The sequence below is a fragment of the Rutilus rutilus genome (assembly GCF_951802725.1).
Source record: "Rutilus rutilus genome assembly, chromosome: 2".
NCBI lineage: Eukaryota > Metazoa > Chordata > Actinopteri > Cypriniformes > Leuciscidae > Rutilus > Rutilus rutilus.
The window spans coordinates 47,402,374-47,413,822 of record NC_140210.1 but is presented as its reverse complement, the minus strand read 5'-3'; positions in this window follow the sequence as shown (position 1 = coordinate 47,413,822).

Below are 11,449 nucleotides of genomic sequence, written 5' to 3'. Positions count from 1 at the left end.
GAGAGGAACAGAAACATCAGATTCAGGCACTTTCTGCTGTTTCCTGCATCATCAATACAAAGGTCCAGTTTGACCTGTTTAAGGGTGTTTGAGTTTATTTGAGTGTTCACAGATTCCTCTTGTTGGCTTTAGAAGCGGATAACATGTGGTTGAATGTACAGTACACAAACACAGTAGTATGAGTCTGCAGGGAGTTTTTAAGTTGGACTGCAAGTCTGTATTCTTGTCGAAGGCCAGTGTGAAATGAAACTACTTCCTGTTCAGGGTTAGCACTACTGTAAAACCACTCATCACTCTAAAGATCACACCTGTTCTGAAACCACTTAACTTGAACTGCAAATCCAAAGGCACCTCCTATAAATACAATACTTTTCTGCACTCTCACTTCTGCACCTTTTAGCGTATTCTTGAAACTGCTGTTGTGATAATGTGATTACTGTTGGCTCTTGCATAATATTGCTTGTGATGTTTCTCATTTTTTTAGTTGCTTTCTGCCAAATTAATAAATAGAAATATAATTATTATTATTGCTTGGTTGCTGAATAAAACTGTACGGTGGGTCAATGACGTGACGCCTAAATTTTCTGTCCGATTGCATTTTTTCAGGCAAAAATGGGTTTAAATGCATAAAAGGATACTGTATATTTATAGTACCTCTCCCATGTATGTACTCACTTTAACTTTTCAAAAACTTTGTTTGTTTTGAAACAAATTAACTATTTGTTATTTTTTTTTTGTTATTTAAAGTGTCAAAACATCATGTGGTGCGACCGTCCGGCCATAACTTCTGTTTTGAAAACGTCTTTGAACTTACTCTGAATTTATTCAAATTTATTTTCTGCACTATTTGGCATGATTTCCAAAATGTTTTGTAATCCTTTAAAAAAATTCAAAGCATTTGTATTTATATTTCCATCATAATATACAAACAAACTTTGTCCGATGATGTCCATTTTATGAAATATCATGTGGTGCGACCATCAAGGAACTACCATTTTGGGACTTATATGTTGAAAACTATTCAAACACAGGAAGTTACATCATAAACCAATTTACCAAGGACCCATGGAAGCAGCAAGCAGGTTTGTAATTCTCTCAAATTGGAAAAAAAATAAACCTTTGTAATGGTTGGTATGTAGTTGCCACATTTGGATGTCATGTGGTATGACCTCAAAAAAAAAATTATATTAAAGTTATTTCTACAAATATATATTTTTATTATAAATTTCATAGTGACCTTTTTTGGCAAGCTAGCTTGTTTTGTTTAGGTGGCCAATTCTGTGCCTGTAAATTATGACTGAATTTGAAAGTGTCATATGTCCTAGATTGGCAGTTTTATGCTTTTATATTCAATTGACGGTTTATATAAAAAAAAATACTTTACTTTAGTATCATTTGGAATAGATTTTTATGCAATTTGGGATCTTTTTTATATATTTCAGACAGTTTGTGTTTACTCTTTGTACAATATGAGAAAAATGCAACAAAAAAAATTAGAGCATGTAATTTCAGTTTAGTAATAATGCATTTATTAGTAGTGTATTTATTATTGCCTATTTATTTATTTAAAACTATTTTAATCTATTTTACCAGATGCCACTGCCAAGCGAAAAAATTCTAACTCTGCAACAAGAGCGGAGTACCTTGATAGGAGAAGAGTGAAATATTATTACAGTTTAAAATATCTGTTTTCTATGTGAATATATAGTAAACTGTAATTTATTCCTATGATCACAGCTGAATTTTCAGCATCGTTACTCCAGTCTTCAGTGTCACATGATCCTTCAGAAATCATTCTAATATGTAACCCTAGACCACAAAACCACTCAATGGGTCAATGTCACATGGGTAAATTTTTTGAAATTGAGATTTATACATCATATGAAAGCTGAATAAATAAGCTTTCCATTGATGTATGATTTGTTAAGATAGAACAATATTTGGCCGATACAGAATCTGAGGGTGCTACAAAATCGAAACATTGAGAAAATCGCCTTTAAAGTTGTCCATTTATGTTTGCAATATTGCTATATTCACTCACAAAAATAAATGTTTATAAATTTATGGTAGGACATTTACAAAATATAAAACATGATCTTTATTTAATATCCTAATGATTTTTTGGAATAAAAGAAAAATCGATCAGCATACAATGTATTGTTGGCTATTGCCACAAATACCCCGTGCGACTTGTGACTGGTTTTGTGATCCAGGGTCACTAATGATTTGCTGCTCAAGAAACATTTCTGATTATTATCAATGTTCATATTTTTTTGGGAAACTGTGATACATTTTGAATTACTGTGATACATTTTTCATACATGTCAGGATTATTTGATGAATATAAAGTTCAAAAGAACAGCATTTATTTGAAATAGAATCTTTCGGAACATTATAGCCTGCGCCTGAATGTGACACTGAATGTGTCCTTGATTAATAAAGAATTAATTACTTTAAAAAAACTATTGACCCCAAATGTTACCTGTATACAATACTTTTATGAAATAATTTATATCTATAACATTATTATTTGTTAGAAAGAAATTCTAAGTCAAGTTAAATTAAATGGTGCACTTGTGTTTGTGAAGTGATTTTTTTTTATATAAAAGTGAGTTTATAAAATGTTTATGTTCAGGAAAATTCTGTGAAATTTGTATAAAATCTGGTTTAAATTAAAAAAAATGTATAAAATGTATTGTTCATTGATCTCTTATTTCTGTGGCTGAAATATGAATCACTGATACAGTATGCTTTAGTAAATTATATTTTTAAAACATTTCTATCAGTTTTATGCGATTTACAGGAAAAATAAGTCTGTTAACTGCATTTTAGAAGGCGACTGAAATTGCAGAACAAAAATATGAGATCATTATATACAAAAACTTAAAAGAAATTCAAATACTCTGTTTTTAAACACTTTAATTACTGAGAACATGTAAAAAAAAAATACATTTATGTTAAGGAAATTCATTAATTTTAAGATAAATCACGGTCGCCCCACATGACATTTTTTAAGCCTATGGACAATTCATCTAGATGAAAAAACACTAAAATCACTTAATTTAAATTTTTTATTTGAATTTTTATGTACACAACATTCTTAATGATTGAACAATTGCAATATATATTGTTAATTTTCGTATTTTAAAATTGGCCTGTTGAAAATCCTTATACGTCAATGACCCACGGGTCTGTTATTGTCACGTTTGGTTTGGTCACGTATTTTATTTCTGTAACACAATTCCGCTGAAGTCAAGTTGACAGTTATAAGTTAAAAAGGGCGTCCAAATAATTTAAAATTTCATACATATTATTCAGGTTTTGGCTCAAAGGTGAACCAAATGACCAAAGTGGAATGGAAATGAGGACTGTATTGATCTGATGCCTGAAAATCCAGTCCTGAACAACGAGAATGATCTGCCATGCTCACATGTGATAAAAGGGATTTGTGAGACTTGAAGTTCCAACCCTAAATATTGTGATATTTGCACATTTGTTCACTTTTATGTACACCCACTTGTGTTTAATAGTTATCTCTGATTTTCCTTCCATCATCCTCTCAGTCCCAGCTTAACAACATTTATTCATTCCCTTTCAGTTTATTGCCATCAATATAATATTGAGGTTAGGTTGGTCCTGTTTAAAGGTGTTTGAGTTTATGCAGAGTTTCAGTTTTGTTGTGGGAATGAAAGTATTTTTCTCTGTGTCTGAACTAATAAAGCCACTTCCCGTTTGGTGTTAGCACTATTTAAAAGAAACCATGACTATCATTCAACATGGAAGTAGGCGTCCTTCAGATCTATCGTGACAAACCAGTCCTCGGACCTGATTTGTGACACGATCTGTTTGAGAGTGAGCATCTTGAACTTGAGCTTCCCTACAGTGCGATTTAAAAGACGCAGATCTAAAATCGGACGCAACCCCCCGTCTTTCTTTGGAACAATGAAGTACCGGCTGTAATAACCTGACTCCCTGCTGGGAGGAGGAACCCGCTCTATAGCTTCTTTTTGCAGAAGAGTCATAACCTCCTGTTCCATCACCAGAGCCTGCTCGGGGCCCACCACAGTGGGAAGGACCCCTCTGAACCGAGGCGGACGAGACCTGAACTGTATAGCGTAACCTCTTTCGATCGTGTGCAGGACCCACTGAGACGCATTGGGAAGATTTTTCCACTCCACTAGAAAATCTACTAAGGGTACCAGCCTCTCAAGGCTGGCCTCTGGTTGAATATTCTGAGTGACAGACACAGCGCCCTGTAACAGCGCACCGGCAGGGAGCGACTGGTCTGAGCACTCCAGAGCCCTCCTCGGAGGGGGCGAGCGTCCCTCGGGAAAGCACTCGCCGGGTCCTTCTATGCCCTGGCACGAGGGCAGGGTTGACAGAACGGACCCCTGAGGGTACCGAGAGAGAAAGGGCACCGTATGATGAGGTGTACTCCGATCTCCCTCGGAGGGGGCCACCCTCAGAGTCCTGACATTTATGGCGTCAGGACTTCTTTTTAGACGCGGCCTTCTTAGCGATAATAACTGTCCTCAGATCAGCCCTATCGCGAGAAGGCCGCGTCTAGTCCCTCCAATTTCTCTGAGGGGGGGCACGAGACGCGACATTCTGCTTTTGTTGCGCTCTTTTCGAGGAGCTACTCGACGGCTGGGGCTGCCCTTTACGTTCAGCAGCCCCGGGAATCTTGACCTTCAGGGGGATACATTTTTAAATGACGGTGCCTTAAATGACGATGCCGATTCGGGAGAGAGATAGCTCGCGAGCGTCTCCTCCACCCTCGGCATCGACACATAACCAAACGATTTCGCTCCCATAATATTAGCGTATGCATTAGATTGGCTGGTATAAATTCTAGATGAAGCTGGTCTAGCCCAGGACCTCGACACCTCAGTGTGAAGGTCCGGGAAGAACGGCAAACACCGGCGTGAAGGCTGAGCGCGAGATGGCAGAAATCTCTCATCTAATTAACTTTTCTGACGAGACTCCTGCCTATCTAATGGCCACTCGATGCTGAGCTTTTCAACAGCACGAGTTAACACATCAAACAGCTCCTCTTCAGCTGGAGAATGAAGTGACGAGTCTTCAGTCTCCTCTGTCTCAACACTTTCAACATCCAGCTCCTCAGAACTGGATAGTCGAAATTCTTGCGCCTCACCCTGGGCAGAAATAACCGCAGAGCGTGCTTCTGCACCAGGGGTAGAGGCGCTAGATCTCGCTGGTGAAGGATGAGATAGGGCGGGGCCCGTCTCAGTCCCCTCGGTGAGATCCATTTGCGAACCCCACGACTGACGTCAAAGAGCGATCGCCGGGAGCGCAGCGTCCGTAGCGGAAGACGCTCGCAATGCTCACAATCAGCCCCCTCGAGAGCTGACTGGGCATGCTGCACTCCTAAACAAGCAACACATAGTTGGTGTGAATCCCCGCCTGTGATGTAACGAGTACAGGGGGGAACACACTTTCTATATTGCTGCTTGCTCGCCATGCTCGTGGTTTTTTTATATAATATATGATATATATATAGTGATAAACTCCTGCCTAGTAACAACTAGAGACAGACAAACACAATCGACAGATTTCACACACACAGAGCGCTGCTGAAGTAACAGAAGCTGTTTCGCTTGTGTTCTCAGGGGTGCTTTATAGTTTCCTGGTCGGTGACGTCAGCCGCCTACTACGTTCCGTCTCGCCATTGACTGATTTCATTCATGCTTTAGACGCACTACGCTGGAGGCGTTCCCACCGCGTTTCAACACAGCGGTAGTTCCCTGAAGGGGAACTAGATTTCATTCTCACTCTGAAACTCTGTATGCTTACACTACTGTATGATTGAACACATATTGAATATTCAACCTCATATAGTCAAAGCATTGTGTGTAGTTTTCCCTGTGATCAAGTTAGCATCTACAACGTCCAGCAAGAGGAATCTGACTCAAACACCCTAAAACAGGCCAAACTGGACCTGTGTGTTGATGACCATAAACTGGAAGTGAATGATGATTTGCATCGCTGTTGTGTTCAGGAACAGAGAGGATGATGGGGAATAGAGATTGTGGGATGAGGACTTCCTGTTATTAAACACAAGTGGGTGACAACAGATGATTCACATTTTCCTTTTCTCAGTAGATGTCACTGTTCTACCATTTTCACTATGATGTTATAAATAAATTAAATAAGTAAATAAATAACCCTTTAACTTTGAGTTTAAATTTGAATGGTAGAAGCTTAGAAGATCCTACTTTTTTCCCCGGAACATTCATCAGGAGTCAAACCTTCTCTGTTACTGGATTTTCACAAAAGTTAAAGTCATTGAATCTGTCCTCCAACTTAAGTTTCTTCCTGAAACATCTGGGGCCTATACCATGAAGCCGGTTTAAGTGGCTAGTCAGCTATGTTTCAGTTTAGTTTCCGCCAACCCTGGGTTTTATGTACTATGAAAGTAGCTTGGCTTTAATCGGTGTTCGTCGCCATGGTATCTTATGCTGCACGGCTAACCTGCTCCGGGGCAGGTTATGTTCTGGATTCAAGACCTCAGACTGAAGTTTGACCAATCAGCTGAGAGCAAAGAAACATATAGGTGACGTAACTTATTCCCAGTGTCTGTTGCAATGACTTCACCTTTTCTTCCAAATCCGGAGGACATCTCAGCGCAAATTGTTTGACGAGCACTTCGTAGAGAAAGAGTTTTTAGCCAGACAAAATCCCCTTGCCTTTCCTGATAGTTACTTGTATGAAAGATACAGATTTTCCGGGGAAGGAATGTCTTATCTTCGCAAACTTCTTGAGCCGCACATAAAGAATTTAACACGTCGAATTCATGCACTTACTGTAACGCAAATGGTATTGCGTTGCGTTTTTTTGCAAGTGGTACATACTTGCACGGTGGGTGACGCACAGAAGCTAGGGGAAAACACGGTTTGTCGAACCATTCGCAAGGTGGTCCTCGCTCTGCAGGAGTACATGAATAGTTTCATTAGTGTTCCCCAGACATTTATCAACCATGTCCATAAAAGAGGGCTTTTATAAAATTGCCGGTAAGATATATTAATAGGGTGACATCACATGAACACGATATTTTTTTTTTTTTTTTTAAAGCAAATTTCACAAATGTACTATACAATATAATACATGTTAAGAATTATTTTAAATCTTTTTTATTATTATTCTGTTAATCTTATGATATGATTCCCTAGAGTCATTGCAACATGTATGCAGTCTATTGCTCCAATCTCCACTGCTCTAGGGGAACATGAGGCAGATTATGTTAATAGGAAGTCCTATCACAGCCTTAATGTTCAGGTAGAGATGATGTGAATATGTGAGATGATTATTTTCTGTGAGATGAATCTTTAAATTAAAAGTAACATTAACAGATATAACAATGATCTACTAAACATTTCATCTGCAGACGACTTGTGGTCATGAACGTATGATCACAAGTTTGGATGCCAAATGGCCTGGCTCCAGTGGTTGTCTCACAAATTTTCCATGAGTCTGTGTCGTGTCAGCGCTTTGAGGAAAGCAAGTTAAATTTGGTACAGTACAAAACACTTAATTTGAACTGAGATAGAAAAACCTACACAATAACCCCCTATCATGACCCTCAGACAGGGCCACAGCACCGCTCAAATGTGGCCCTCAGTAAAACCAGAGTGAAGATCGAGATGACCTTTGGCATCCTAAAGGCACATTTCAACTGTTCAGCCCTTCAGAGTCACCAGAGCGGGCATCACAGATAGTGGCTGCATGTGCCATTCTGCACAATTTAGCCACCATTAGAAAGGAGCGAGAAACACCACAAAACCAGCTTCTCCCCGATGAAACTGACCCGATCACACTTGACCACCCAGCTGGTGCAGATGTAGATGCAATCACCATTCAATATTACACTTAATAAAAGCACATTGAAACTGCAGATAGGTCTCAAACTGTTTTATTGGTTTTGTGGGATGGGAGGGAGAAAGAGAGCAAGAGAAAGTTGCATTAATAAATATTCATACTAAAGTGTTACTTGGTTAAATAAGTTCACATACTGAGATCAGTTTTATCCAGCTGTTTGATCTCCAGGTTTTTTTTTTTTTTTTGGAGCCTCCTCAGATCACAGTCCAGCTCCTTTAGTGTGCAGTCTAGTTCAAATCTCCTTTAGTGTGCAGTCTAGTTCAAGTCTCCTTTAGTGTGCAGTCTAGTTCAAGACTCATTTTGTGCAGGACGCTGACTGAGTCTGTTTCCACCTGAAACATAATTCCACCACAAACATGATCATTACAAGTTTTCTGGAAGCTCATCAAATCACAAAAAGTTCCTTGACTTACAAACACAGGACTGACTGTAATTTATGTCAAGGGTTTTAAATCCTTACACATTTCTTCTGAAGCCCATTGAGGTAGAGGCCTGTTTCTGGGGCAGGTTGTGAAAAATCCTACAATAAAAGAGATGTGTAAGGGCCAGTCCCTTTTTTATGCCACACATTCAAATGTTTGCCATAATAAAAAGCCCAGTGCATTCACCTCAGCAACACAGCAAAATCCCCAGTGTTAAATTAACACTCCTCAGTGTACATATGTGTCCACACTACAGGGTGTTAAAATTAACACTGAAGCAGTGTTGAAGTTAATGAGATAATTAAGTGATTAATTAAGTGATGATTGAGCATTATTGAAGATACCTGATGTTAATAAGCAGAATCATTGTCGGAAAGAGAAAAAACAATAACAGAAAAAAGAGAAACACAAGAACTACAACTGACTTCGAGTCATTACACATTGTTACACTTATTATTACCAGTTTGACTTTATTTCTGTCATACATCGACAAAAGTTCTTGAGATTCAACAGAAGTTTAGATGGTAATGTTTTATGGATTTTTTCTTTTCAAGTTACCATTATGGTGGTCAGTGTTTGCTTTAGTTGGGCTCTTGACCCTTTTCATTTTTTAATATTAGTTTTTCTCTGACTATTCTAACATTGTGTTTATGAAGCACATTTGTTACTGCAAGAGAAAACATGACCTGCTCACACTATGTTTTGATGACAATGACATTATCAGCATGATTCTTTGACTATATGCTTGATGTCTTATTTTATTGTTGGTGATTGTATCTCTGAGATTCTACAGTTTGAGATCCAACAGCAATATAAAAAAAATTGAAAATACTTTGTGCACAGAAGTTATTGCGTTTAAACACACAGACATCAAGAATCAGCATATGAATTTCAACAATGGTGACAATAGACAAACTAATGTGCTTTATAAACACAGAGTTGGAGCAGCCAGAGAAAAACTAATGCTAAAAAGTAAAGGGTCAAGAGCCCAACTAAAGCAAACACTGGTCACCATAATGGTGACATGAAACGAAACATTCCATAAAACATTACCATCTAAACTTCTGTTAAATCTGAATAAGACCGTGTGTAGATGTATGACAGAAATAAAGTCAAACTGGTAAAATAATAAGTGCAATAATGGTTCAAAGTCAGTAGTTCTTGTGTTTCTCTTTTTTTCTGTTCTTGTTTCTCTTTCCTTCAGTGAGTCTGCTTGTTATCATCAGGTGTCACCACTAATGGCCAATCATCACTTAATTAATCACTTAATTATCTCATTAACTTCAACACTGCTTCAGTGTTAACTTAATTATCTCATTAACTTCAACACTGCTTCAGTGTTAATTTTAACACCCTGTAGTATGGACACATATGTACACTGAGGAGTGTTAATTTAACACTGGGGATTTTGCTGTGAACTGTCTGAGAACACATAGACAGAGTGTCTTCATCATTTCCTCCACCCTAATAAATAAAAATAGGCCAATGTAAAGCATAACTGTTCTAAAGCAGGTTATGTTTGGTGTTCTGTCTGCTGCATACTGACCTCTGTGTGGGAGACTGTGTGCTGGCTTCAACAGGGACACTGTATTTCCCTTTACTGCAGACCCACATAGCAACATTGTGTCGGCCCAGATCCGGCACACATCTGGCACACGTGGAAAGATGATCTGGCCCACATGCAGCGTGGACTTACAGCACTTGGGTGGGCCACTCCTGTTTGCCAGATCTGGGCCACAAGCAGGCCATAGCAATGCCACATGTCAGCCAAGAGCAAAGAAATAAACAAGAACTGGACCTTATCTGAGCCACAAAATCTGTGTATATTAAATATGAAGTCATCTCAGCCTGTTAACAAAAAGAATCACTGAAAGAAAGAAGAGAACAGACAAAAGAGACGAGCAGAAGCACAAGAACTACAACTGACTTCAGCCACAGCCTCAGATGAAATCAACTGAAGAGAAAAGAAGACATTAAATCTGTGAAGATCTCAGCAGAGGAGGATTAAACAACTCCACAAACAGCATTACCAGCTTCACTTATTACTAACCAGACTGACTTTATTTCTGTCAGACGTCTACAGAAGTTTTTATTGAGAATTAACAGGTGTTTAACTCTAATGTGTTTCATTTGAAGTCACCATAACAGTGATTAGTGTTTCCATTAGTTGGGCTCTTAACTCTTATTATATATTTTGTCTTTTTTGGCCGCTGTGACAGTGTGTTTGTCAAACACATTTGCAGCAGCAAAGAAAGCTAAAGTGAAACGAGATCAGGTGATGATGGTTTCCTGTTGATGGTTTTATAATCATCATGAAATCGACTGCTTCACTGAGGTAATTTGAATCTAACAACTGTGTTGTACCAATAATATATTCTCATCACAAACCCTGTGTTACTGCAGCGTGATGTCCAGCAATATTATAACAATCAGTTAGAAGATTTTAACGAACATGAAAATTGAATCCACCGTGACACACAGAGATATCAAAAATCAGCACATGAATCTCAACAAGGGTGACAATATATATATATTTTTTTAGATAAACAGATTAATTTATAACATCACTGAAAAGCTACTAAATGTCACAAAAAAAAAAACAACAGCAAAAAATAAAAGCACATATTTAGAATTAAAATAATAGGACAATTCAGCTGCATAATTTATTCATGTTGCAATGCATGCTGGGAGTTTTGTACAATGATGGTACCCAGCATGCATTGCAGCAAGGTACTTTAGATTGTCACCATTGTTGAGATTCATACGTTGATTATTGATGTCTGTGTTTGTTATCGAACAGTAATTTTTCGTGCTCATGTTTGTTAAAATCTTCTAATTGATTGTTATAATATTGCTGGAACTCATGCTGCAGTAACACAGGGTTTGTGATGAGAATATATTAATGGTACAACACAATTGTTAGATTCAAATGACCTCAGTGAATCAGGTTATTTCATGATGATTATAAAACCATCATCACCTGATCTCGTTTCACTCTAGCTTTCTTTGCTGCTGCAAATGTGTTTGACAAACACACTATCACAGCTGCCAAAAAAGATATAATTCGAGTTAAGAGCCCAACTAATGGAAACACTATTCACTGTTATGGTGACTTCAAATGAAACACATTA